The 12,812-nt window shown below is 33.7% G+C and overlaps 1 protein-coding gene across 5 annotated transcripts in view; it reads right to left on the bottom strand.

Moving 5' to 3' along the window:
• LOC150099751 (lachesin-like) overlaps positions 1-12,812 on the bottom strand; it is a 373,707-nt gene that overhangs the window by 294,582 nt on the left and 66,313 nt on the right. For all 5 annotated transcript variants that reach the window (XM_090404151.1, XM_090404155.1, XM_090404152.1 and 2 more), the window contains exon 3: positions 10,923-11,020. The gene's annotated coding sequence lies outside the window, so the exon portion shown is untranslated. The remainder of the gene's footprint in view (positions 1-10,922; positions 11,021-12,812) is intronic.

Raw genomic sequence — 12,812 nt, 5'->3', positions numbered from 1 at the left:
ACCTTACACTTGGCCACATTAAACTGGCAGCCTTTTACCTTTGTCTATACTGCTAGTCTGTTTACGTGTTACTGCAGGATCTGTGCATCACCTTCATTTACCATTGATCTTCCAAGTTTAACATAATCAGCAAACAACTGAATATTTCCTGTCAAACCATTTTCTATATCACCGATGTACAAAGTAAACAACAGGGGACCAAGTACTAAGCCTTGTAGTATACTACTGGTCAATTGCCTTCTCCTGGACTCAACCTCCTCCATATATCTTTTATCTCCATATAAAGGGTGAACAAATATATCATGGACAGATATCAAAGATATCTGTCCATGAGCCACGTTCTAATCCAAATTACCAGATTCGTATCCATTCATATTTGCTCCAATTTATGCACAGAGTTCCGTGTGGAATTCTGTCAAATGTATTTCAAATGTCAAAAGTGGCAATTTCCCCAATCCAACTCCATTGTCACTTGATGATAAAAAGTAAGGAAATTGTCAAGGCAAGACCCACCTTCACAAAACCATATTGTCCTGATCATATTCCAATTCACCCAAATTCTCTCTTTCACCAATTTCTCTGATACGTTAACACCTCCACTCCTTAAATGCCGAAAATTTGCTATTTTTTTTGTCTTGGAGCGTCTTTTATGCAGTGGGACTATTTTGCCCTCTCTCCACTCCATTCTACCTTCCCAGTACCAATGCTTAAATTACACAGCTTGGTCAGAAGAGCTGATAATGCTTTTGAACATTCTCGAAATATATGGGCCAATATGCCATCTAATCCAATGGTGTGTTCATAATGAGGTTCTGCAATATTTTAAGCACGTCCATTTCTTCCACCTCTATTCTCCTATCAGCCAATGTCACCTAGATGGTACACCCCTGCAAAATGCTCACTCAGTAATCCAACTATTTGGTTTGGTTCTGTTACCTTCCTACCATCAGCACTTTTTTATAGTCATTCCTCCTTTTACTTTGTCACAGCTATCTTTCTCTCATAATTAGCTTTGTCTTTCTTACTATACTTGTCACCCTTCTTCCCTGCGCCTTATAGTGTCATGGGAATGCTGATCACCTTTTTCTTTATAATCCCTCGACAACTTTTTCTTTCCCTGCAACTTCTGTTTAACGAAGCTATTCATCCATCTAACTGCTACCTGATTTATCCTTCTAACTCTGGGGATACATCGAGATACTGTATTCTTCAAACGCTTCTTGATCACTTCACATGCACCAACATCTCTCTCCATAATCGTGCTATCCGCATGGTTATGGATTTGTTGATTTATGGGATCGATTTAAAAATACACCTGCATACTGGTGAATCCATCAAGTTGAATAACGCTACAAAATCTGTAATGTTTTTAAGACTTAAGACACAACACCCAAGGACCTTTATAGCAATTAACTGGCTGTAGATGTGAAGGTGTCTCGTTATCTACTAAATTCTTAACGCGTAAAGAATAAGGTCATGTGACTTAACTTATTAACAAGGAAATCAAACAAGCAATGTCGGATGAGGTTCACGTTATCGAAGTGCGTAATGATAATTATAATGTTGTCAGAAGAGACCGAATAAGCCAAAGAGGATGGGGGGGGGTGTTATTGTTTATCAGAGCAAATGTAAACTATGAGATCGAGGAGACAAAAAGGAATATAAGAGAGAGAGAGAGATAATAAACATGGGACTTGTACATTTGAAGGCCGGGGCATATTACTATATTGGAGGGAGCAGCGATATCATGAGCCAGGGTTACTTGCGAAGATAATAAAGGCTTTATTAATGGCAGATTTTAATATGGGATGTATTAACTTGGAGAACGAAAACCGCTGATAATGCAAGCGGTAGTAAATTTCTCAGACAACTTCCTGATAGTTATCTAAGCACGTAGAACTAGAGGGGAGAGGATCTTGGATTTCATAACAACATAAGAATAATTAATGATTGCTCATATTAGTTACCCGAACCCGCTTTGTGCAGGCGATAATTTTACCTTGAAAGGAGAATTAAAAGTAAAGGTGGAAGGTAATTAGAAAAGTCCCACGGGGACATTTCAAATAAGTATGTCAAGAAGTATTAAATGGGAGCTTTAAAAGAAGTATTAAATAAGTATGTCAAGAAATATTAAATGAGAAAGACGACAGATGAAGTATATAATTAATCCTCATGGATATACGATAATCATACCAAGAAATTTATAACTTATATGCACTCAGTTTATCTTATTCATTCTTTCACTTTAGTTTTTTTCGTACATATTTATACACACGTATAACAGTAGCATTCTGGTCAACAAAGATAAAATAACCAATCATTATTAATCACTACAAATCCTTATTCTTAAAATTACATAAATTCATGATTGATACGCTGATGAAGACACATATTTCTACCGAAGCAGTAAAAATTAACTTCATCGTATTTTTCTGACTTATTATACTAAATGCGAAGTAAAAAGTAGTGAAGGACATCTTGCGTAAGGCAATATTCAAGTTTATTCGCAGGATAAATTTTGTCATAAATATATAATATAATAAGTCAGATTAATACGATGAAGTTAATTTTTACTGCTTCGGTAGAAATATGTGTCTTCATCAGCAAGTCGCTTAACCGAGTTAACTGACTTGCTTCAGTTATGGGGGGGGGTCCCAATAAATATCAAAACAACAAAAATCGCTAAATTTCTATCCAAAAGAAACGGAATAAAGTACAAGAAACATTTCTATTGTAAAACGAGAAGCAAGAAAATATGGAGCAATTTGCTAACAGAACTAATAGAGGAGGGATCGAAACCCCAACCCCAACCAGTCCAGAACACAGGAGGGGTAGGCGCGGTAAGCGCCAGGGGGAGCGTAGCCCTCCTAGTATAAAATAATGATGACTGCAACAACCATAGTGGAGTAGCTTACGAAATGCAGCTCACAGGGTGTATGTAGAAAATGAATTCCGAAGAAGGCTGATCTTTAATAGGCTCAGCATGAAGTATTGAAAAGAGAAGAGAATTTAAAAATAAAATTTAAGAATTTAGAATTTAATTTAATTTTAAAATAAAATACGTAGCTTTCATTGATTACCAAAAAGCCTTTCATGCAGTTAGCAGACAAAAATTTTTTCTAATGTGAGTGAATTAAATATACCAAACCACTTTTACATTGGAATCAAAATATATGACGAAAACAAAATGGAAAGATCTTAAGATGGTTAACTGTTCGGAAATGCATTTTATCATCATTAATTTTGAAGAGAATCGGGTAACAGCAGAACATACATCTGGAATACACATAAAAAGACAAAAAGAGATTATTATTATTAGCTACAAAATTCTAACAATTTCATCAAGAGGGAATTTATGAAGATCAGTACAATCACTAAATGATTCTCAGAACAGAATAGTATGAAAATATTTAAAAAATAGTAGTACGTCAAGAAGAAACTAGAAATAAAACAACTTCAGATCATAAAATATTAGATCAAGTATTTTCCCCTTATTACTGAGGTGCGTTATATCATTTGGGGGATGGAAAGAGATACATATTATTGAAATATCAAATTTTATTAAATAAAAAAAGTTCTCTCTTTACACCTAACATTATACAGTATTGGATTCTGATTACTTAATGTCCAAACCAGAATTAATTTTATTATAGAATAGCGACTAAAAAAAAAAAAAAAAACGAATTCAAACAGCACAAATGAAAATTTCAAAAAAAAAGCTGCTAGATATTTTTGGTGAATCCCACCAACCGATGATTTTAAACCTGAGCACATTAATATCATTGGTGGAATAAGAATTAGATACTCAGAAATTTATCATTTACATCTTCTACTTGTTGCTGCACATATCTCACTAAAGACAAGGGAAATTGTAATATTCAGAAAAGACTAATCCACACGAGTGAAACTATAATTGAAACATTAAAACGAACAACCCATCTTCAATATGTAGGATAGAGACGATGCAATATTTGAAGTCGATTATGGTGTAGATAAATATTATTACAAAAGCATGCTTTCAAAAACTCCAAAAAGAATATATATATATATATATATATATATATACACACACACAGAATCCACTTCATGTATTTAAAATACCTTATAAGGACTGGCTTAAAGGGGCGAAGCAAGAATGTTTTTCATCTTCCCCGTTATCTGTAGATGACAGTGTAGGGATAAGGTGGTATTGAGCTATTAAAGCTCTGATCATGGCAGGAGGGTAACAGCAATAGCCGAGCCTCAGAACTTCATTGGCTACAGCATTGCCATCCATTACTCTCCCAGGGTACCCATTTTAGTCGCCTCGTACGACATGCATGAGCTACATTGGGCTATTCTTATCCTGGCCACCACACGGGAAATTAAAATATTAGTCCTTATAAGGACTGGCTTAAAGGGGCGAAGCAAAAATGCTTTTCATATTCTCCGTTATCTGTAGCGGACAGTGTAGGGATAAAGTGTTATTGAGCTATTATTAAAGCTCTGATCATGGCAGGAGGGTAACAGCAATAGTCGAGCCTCAGTTAGAGCTTCATTAGCTACAGCATTGCTATCCATTACCCTCCAAGGGTATTGGATTGAATGAATCAATCCATTAAAATATTATAATTGAAACTTATTTTTAACTAAAAAGTATACAGATTTTAATTAGGTGTTTACTTTAGTTAAGTAAATAAATTAAAAAAATTAATGAAACTAATAAATTTAATTAATATTTGAGATAAAATGACTGAATCAAAAATAATAAAAATTATTTGTGCACCTACAAATTAACTCGAGTATATAACTAAGTTAAGGCAGTATTCAGAAACTTGCATAGAAAAATAAAGGGGATGAGAGGTAGAAGACCCGTAATGAAATTACTGAGAGAAATTACGAAAGATAAGAGAGCTACAACACAGAGAAATAAGTAATTACAAATAAATGAAAAAATAAAAGGTAATAAACTATTTGATAAGTATTGGCGAAGGCATGTTAGAAACAAACACGAGATATATCAGTAATTAAATTAGGATTGTGTCGTTTCTCATGATGTACAGCACAAAACGCGCCGTAAATATGTTAATAGCAGATTGGTGACGAGGATAGGAGAGTGGCTAAACAATGTATATATCAACGTGTTGCGGATGGAGGAAGCTGAGAGGGAGAAGCGGGATACCACATAGTTATGTACTCGGACAGTAATATTTCACGTATATATTGATTATACAACAGCTGTTTTAAAGAGATATATTCAGTTGTTCGAAGATTGTGATAGGCTGGGAGGAGTGTCAGCTTCGGAAACTGACTTCAGGAATATCTTTTCTACATCACCGCGTAAATGTTTGCACGTTGGACCCAGGAGACGGAATGTAAGTGTATTTGTGGAAATGCACAGTAAGAAGCAAGGGATGATTTGGAAGTGATTTTGGATAGGGGATTGGAAGTCGAGGGGTACAAATGTTGCAATAAAGAAGGTTGTGACATTATATAAGACTTGAGTCTACTACATTTGGACCAGTGTGCGTTAATTTAGTTTTCCTTGCTTTAACGAGGGTAAAGGAATTTTGGAAATGTTCAGAATATTATATCCGAGGTCCGAAGCAGTTAAATATTTGATAGACCAGACTTGATGTTCAAAACAAAAAAAGTTACTTAAGAGGTGGAATAAGAATTCAGTTAACAAGACCGACAAAGATAAACTAGTGAAAATACATACACCGATTGAAAAATAAAACCGAAATAATAAAGGAAAAGGAGATACAAGAAGTCCTAGGGGAAAAAAGACAGCTAAAACTGTGTAAAAAACAACTAAAATTATCTGGAAATATTTAAATCTTTCGGAGCAGTTAGACTCGCGTAATATTTACTCCGACTGCCATCTGGACTCATTTCCATAATCGTTGTATGCGCGTGCCCGGTTAAGGAAATTAACCGTCATTTAATTGCTTGTTAATTGGACGCAGCTTTTCCTCAGGTCCACCTTCTTTTAAATGATCGCAGTTGATCAATTAATCATGAACAAAGAAAATGCTATGATTTATTGATTAGCTTTGGGGATTCAATGGGGTAATGAGTGCATTCAAAGTTGCTGCTTTGTTGCGTGCTTGCTCCAAGTGCTAATGAAGCTTATGGAAAAGCACTCTCCAGTAATGAGTATTTTGCAGTGCTATATTCATCGACAGTAGTAATAACAGAAGCATGGGATTGGCCTATACTTCTGAGAGAAATATATGTTAAAAGTGTCATATCTGATAAAGATATCCATCTATTTAATTCTTCATCTCTATTTAGTGCGGCTGCGCTCTCATTCAACAAAAATAATTTGCTGGTGTGAATGCATCTTCAACATCTGAAGAAAATTTGCAATTCTACGTGTTCCTAATCCTAATTTGTATTTAATTGTAATAATCATGCGTGGTGACTTGAGAATGTCTGTAAAATCGAAAAGAAAAACAAGGGGATGCTATGTATTACAGATATCTTTAGTTTTCCATCAACAAAGGTATTGTTTACAAAGAATCTATTGTAAGTTATTGTACAAATTCCCTTTAATTATTAACTAGTTAATTAGATTTGCATAGAAAAATAACCAAATCGATCTGAATTTGAAGTGTTTTCCAAGTTTCATTGATCATCTATTTTGTACGCGTTTCGCTTTGTGACGATGTTTACTTTGTATTTCTTGTTGTCATTCGAGTAATTATTTCTAAAAATCTAAATAAAAATGAAAGTAAAGAAACAAGATGTGAAAATTCTCTGAAGAATTCCTGAAAAGCCACATTCAAAACGCTTTACAATGCACAACTCCGAAGAGAAGAGATTCACTTTATTGTTGGATGCTAACACCTCTGGGGACTTTAAACAGATGCTCAAGATGACTATCCCTTTGAAATGCACTCCAATAACAGAAGAATAAGAAGGTTACTTACATTCAGTAAGCAGTTAGGTGTTATTTTGCTCACCTTGTACGAACAAAGCGATTGGAAATGTTGCTGACGATTGATAACGAATCTTCCTATATCAGCCTCGAAGATGGGAATACTTTTGTGAATTTCTGCATTGAGTATTCAAAACGGAGAAGGAAACTCAGATCGACAGGGTCTTAGAGACGCTTTAATATTTCCCCTACAATCGGGAACATTTGTAACATTAATTAGCAAACCAGACCAGTTCCTTTAGAGGATTTGGTCCTTTAAATATTGACCGCAATATTTTGTTAGGGGAATTTTTTCTCAAGTGTGGTTCCCATTCTCGCATTTTGCTTGATTTTGATCGATTTGAATGCCTATAATTCTCTTTAAAACACAAACGCACACAATACTCTGAATGAGTTTTCTCAGTCACTGTGTTTTCAATGCCAAAGATGACTAACACATTTTAAGAGCTATAGAAACAATCTGGTATTAATAAGGAAATAATAGTCACATTCCTCATTGAAAAGCTTCCTTTCAGAAAAAGTAAAACTTTCCAACACTTTATGAGGGCAAAAATTATGGAAACAGTTCGAACAATTATAATACACAGGATTTTAATTTTAATGCTATTTGTAACATAATTTGGATAACTTAAGGTTTTGATTAAATTTTATCTAGTTTACATTTTAAACACAAACTAAAATAACAATCTTTTAGTAAATATCTAGATTTTAAAATTTTATTAAAAGATTTATTTTAATAAATAAGATATAAAACTTTTAAAGAAAAAAAAAACGTAATTAATTAATACACTATACAGAAATTTTTATAACATATATTGAAAATACATGATATGAAGTATGCATGATTTGTTCATATCATGATATGATATGATTTCATTATGACCGACGGTGGGATGCGATGATTAATACCCTTGGAGGGTAATGGATGGCAATTCTGTACCAATGAAGTTTAACTGAGGTTCGGCTGTTGCTGTTACCCCCTGGGGCGCAGAGATTCGAGAGTTTTGAGTTCGCTCTCTTAAGGTTCTTGCCTTAAGGGAGCAATTTGAGTCTCTTGTGTTCTTCGGCACGGCCTGCTGAGGGGCTTTGTCAGTGAATGCTTTTCTTCGGAATATGAGCGGTTCTGCTCGGTGGTGGCGTGTGGGTGGAAGGCCAACGCTGAGATGGACGGTCTTTTGCCGACGATTGAGTGGCCTAGGGATCGTCCGAATTTTTAGAGACGGCTTTACCTTTAAATATGGCGATGATTAATACCCTTGAAGGGTAATGGATGGCAATGCTGTGGCCAATGAAGTTATAACTGAGGCTCGGGTATTGCTGTTACCCTCCTGCCATGATCAGAGCTTTAATAGCTCAATAACACCTTATCCTTACACTGTCCTCTACAGATAACGGAGAAGATGAAAAGCATTCCTGCTTCGCCCCTTTAAGACAGTCCTTATAAGGACTATTTACCATTAAGTTGGCATTACACTATATGGTCTCTGCTAATGTTTTTTATCGTTTTTGAAATTCAACCAAATTATTTCAATGTTAAAATAATTTGAATTTAACAGAATGAATTCCGGAGAAGGAAATCCAGCTTGGATAAACCTACTTAAGACTTCGTTAGCCATTATCTGTCGCTGTTCCGATTCATTAATTACTAAAGTGGCTGTTCTAATGCAGGTAGTGATATGTAAGAATCCTTGTTGCTAACAGTCCGAAGAGATATTCACAGCTGTTTTACTAGATAATTATCTCAATAGGAAGAATAGCTTCTGTTGTGATTTACTGAAAAAAAATTCCAGATATATTTAATATAGGACATGATATTAACACATAGACGTAGGATTGCAACATTGAGAAAAACAATGACAATCAACCAATGCTATGAGGTAAGTATACCGTATTCAAATCAAGTGTGTTCTCTGGCAGTTATGGGCGAATAAAATCTGAGGATTCGGGAGAGGAAGAACATAGGACTCCTACTTTTTTTTGTCTGTATTCCTTCCGAATACGGAGTACCATGTGTAGTTTTTGCTCCCAACAATGCATATTCCTCGCTAGTGGCTATCCCCCATGAATTATTATTATTTTTATGCATTTCTCTCATTCATCAAATAGCTAACTCGGGCTACCACACGCCTTTTTATGAATACAATTAATATTATTGGGGGAAGCTATAACGTATTTCAGTAATAACAATGGGCCACCTTTTTTGTTACTTTTATTTTCAGTGTAGTTTATTGCCGGCCGTAAAAATGCTATTTCGCAGTAAACTTACGGGACAATGCCAAAATCCATCACAATATTGCAAGAAAACATTTTTTTTCCTCCCCAAGAGTAGTCTCGTTTATGTCTTTGCGGGGTATTAGGTCTATCTATTCGGGGAACGTTTGCTGATGTTTCCTAATAACTTATCGTGGAACTGAGAAAATATGATTGATCTAAAATTGCTTTGCAATTCGTAGTAGCCGCCATCATATTCTAAAAACTGGCATTCATTTGGTAGTTAGTTTGCCCATTCAAAATTATTCATTTTTATCTTTCATTTTTAAACGTTAATGTGATTTGCAATCTCCTTACGTTTTTTTTTTTTTTTTTTTTTTTTTTCCATTTGGCTCAGGGAAATAAATTTTTATTTTTATGGTACAAGTAAAAATTTTTTTGGAGAATTTTTTTTAAAATATTTGCTCCCCTGTCTATTAATATACAAGCAAAGGTTGGTGTAAGTTCTTTTCTAAGTTGCTATGATTTTCGTATTTTAATGTTGGCCTGAATGCGAAAATGATATTTTCATATGATTGAATCTGTTATCATCACGTAGCATATAGGTTTCCAAGCCAACAAAAAAGCCTATATTCTAAACGGGACTACTTTTTGTGCATAATTATGTTTACTTATTTTACATTTAAGTATTCCTCAGGTATTTATCCCCCCCCCACATAAAAAACAACAAAATTTCAATGAAATAACCTAAATGAAAATATTTAGGTTATCGCAAAGGTAAGTAGAGATGACATTTGCTAAATTATGTTTCGTGTGGTTACAGAAAAACCAAGTTCTATTTTAACGTAATACACATCCTTAACAGAATGGAGGATATTATCATTTATATTTAATATAATTTAATATGGATGTGCATTAATTATAATACACATCCATAACAGAATGGGGGTTATTATCATTTATATTTTGATGAGAAGCTAAATTCATTAATCTGATATTGATAATCAAAAATATTAATATTCCTCCGGGATGAGATGAAATACTTTAAACTATTCGTTCAAAGTATCTTTGAATAATTATTCCTTCACTATATTAGCGTTTAAACCTAGTTAGAACCTACAATATCGACTCCCCTTTACAACTCTCTACAAAAGCAGATAATTAGATGAATTTATGATCTCTGAAATGATTTTCGTTAAATTTTCCTATGATGCACAAGCTTGATATTGGTTACCTGTTCACCAGATATTTCAAGGGCATATAATGCATATAATTCGAAAGCAAACAGTTATTTCACCCAGATTAGTACATGTGAGAAAACCACTCTGTTCTCGGAACACAAAACTCAAGGGACCAGAATTCAATTTTTAGTGAAGAAATATAGATTCAAATCAGTTGATAGATCAGTTCAAAATGGACATCAGTTTAGAATAGATAGAATCCAGTTAAGTATTCTTCAGGAATTTCCCCCTCCCACACACACACACACACAAAAACAACAAAATTTCAATGAAATTTTTAACAAAATTAACCTAAATGAAAATATTTAAGTTACCGCGAAATGTAGGTATTACATAAAATGATTACATGTGTATTTTCATACATAATCATTTTAAAGTTATGTTATTAATTTTGAATTAAGGTGTTCTTAATAACTACAAAGCCAAAAAAATAGACTACATTTTAATGATATTTCAACATGTTATTTAAAATATATAATTAATATAACAACATTTTAATAAAATATTCTCCTTTAATTATTTTTAAAAGTAATATTTTAGGTACTTACAGAAACATTTACTGTGTCCTTGTATTTACATTTCAGCAGATATCTAGGCCATATTAGTTTCGACAACATGAGCCAGGTTTTAAAGTAGAAATCAATATCTGACAAAAAAAAATATGAGTAGCGTCAGTGCAATAAAACTTTAAAAAAAGAAATTTGGCTACACGACAATACAACAAAAACACTTAGAAAGTTATCGATATTATTTGCATATTCACAGTGTTCTTCCATGATGTGAAACAGATCATAGTTCGCTATTAGAATAGGGAAAAACGTGGATTTTTGTCAATAAAATAAGACGTGTATATTGAATGAATGAATTGGCATGTAGTGGTTCATATATTTAACTACATATTCAGGTAATTTAGTCAGCAGAGACTTAGAAACAATTTCATAGTATCGAGCAACATAATTATCATAATCATATATGTTATTACTTCTTCGAGATTATTAAATTACAGTTTAATTTTACCAGGCTCATCTGGCTTTCTAGCTTAATCTACCTTCATTCAGGTTTATAAATGCATTTTAAGGACGAAATCAACTAAGTAACTATCCAGGAAACAATTTAATGTCTTTGAGGTATACATCTAGTTTTCGCAACAATCATCCACTAGATATATCTTTAAAATCTGGTTGAGTAAGTGGATTAAACTTTTGTTTGTGAATCCAATAAGCGGTTGGAAGATACACAGAATTTTATTAGAGCAAGAGACAATATATGGCTTTAGGTCTTAGTATTGTTGTTGTTGAAGGGTTCTGGTATTTGATCTTTAGTGTTCTGTCGTTTCCTACGGTTTCAGCGGTATAGCTGTTAAGGCAATGAAGTCCAATCCAATTTGATTTAATGCATTGCGCTTCCTTTCAAAGAGTGTATTAAATCAAATACTTCACGTCATGACCAAACGGGTTGTATAGGCGTCTGTAAAATTGATACCTTCAGAAGGCATCTTAGTTTTAAACGAAAACCACTGTTTATACCTCCGGGAGTAAGTATATAAAAGGAAAATTAAATTGACTTGGTCGGAACTTTGCTTGATCTGTTTTCCTCCAAGGAGCCGACACTTTTGAAGAAAATTATAAATCTTAGTGTTAAAGTGATTTCAAATTCTTTGAGAAAGGGACAAGATTTTCCAAATTATACTATTCAAGAGTGTCTGATCATGAAATTAAATATTTTATTAGAATAATATTTTAAATATGAGATGGTTAAAACAATAACTTTTTCGTATTAAGTTTGTTTATGCGATATTAAATACACCAGATGAAAACTTTAATAAAGCAAAATATAAAGTCAATAAGACAAAAAAAAAAAAGAATAGAAATCCAAAGTCTACAAAAGAGTGTCAAGTCAAAGTCTAAACAGTCTACAAGTCAAAACACAGCCTAAAAGTCTAAAAATATAGTCTAAAATCCTCAAAAGTCTTAGCTTTGATTTGGTATTTAATTTGTAAAATAATAACAAGAAATGTAAGAAACGAATTGTAATAGTTAATGTACAATATCATCATCAGCCATTTTCTGTCCACTGCTGGATGAAGGCCTCCCTCCCAAAAGTCCTCCAGTAATTCCTATTCTGAGCTTTTCTATGCCACTGAGTTCCTGCTATCTCTTTAATTTCATCCTACCATCGCCTCTTTGGTCTTCCCGTAGCTCTCTTTCCATCACTGGGATACCATTCTGATATCAATTTTGTCCATTTTTCAATGTTACTTCTTGCAGTATGACCTGTCCATTGTCATGTTTTTGCTTTGGATCTTTTTCTGGCTGTTATGTTTCTCACCCTAGCCTGAGCTCTGATCCAAGTAATGCGTTTCCTATCTACAACGGTAATACTGAGTAATGATCTTTCCATTTTCCTCTGGGTGAACCTCAACTTGTCGGTTCAATTTT

Source organism: Typopeltis vanoorti, chromosome 14 (assembly GCF_054136105.1).
Source record: "Typopeltis vanoorti isolate ZY-2024b chromosome 14, IOZ_Tvanoo_1.0, whole genome shotgun sequence".
NCBI lineage: Eukaryota > Metazoa > Arthropoda > Arachnida > Uropygi > Thelyphonidae > Typopeltis > Typopeltis vanoorti.
Note: the sequence above shows the minus strand (reverse complement) of the source record. Positions and strands in the feature narration are given on the sequence as shown.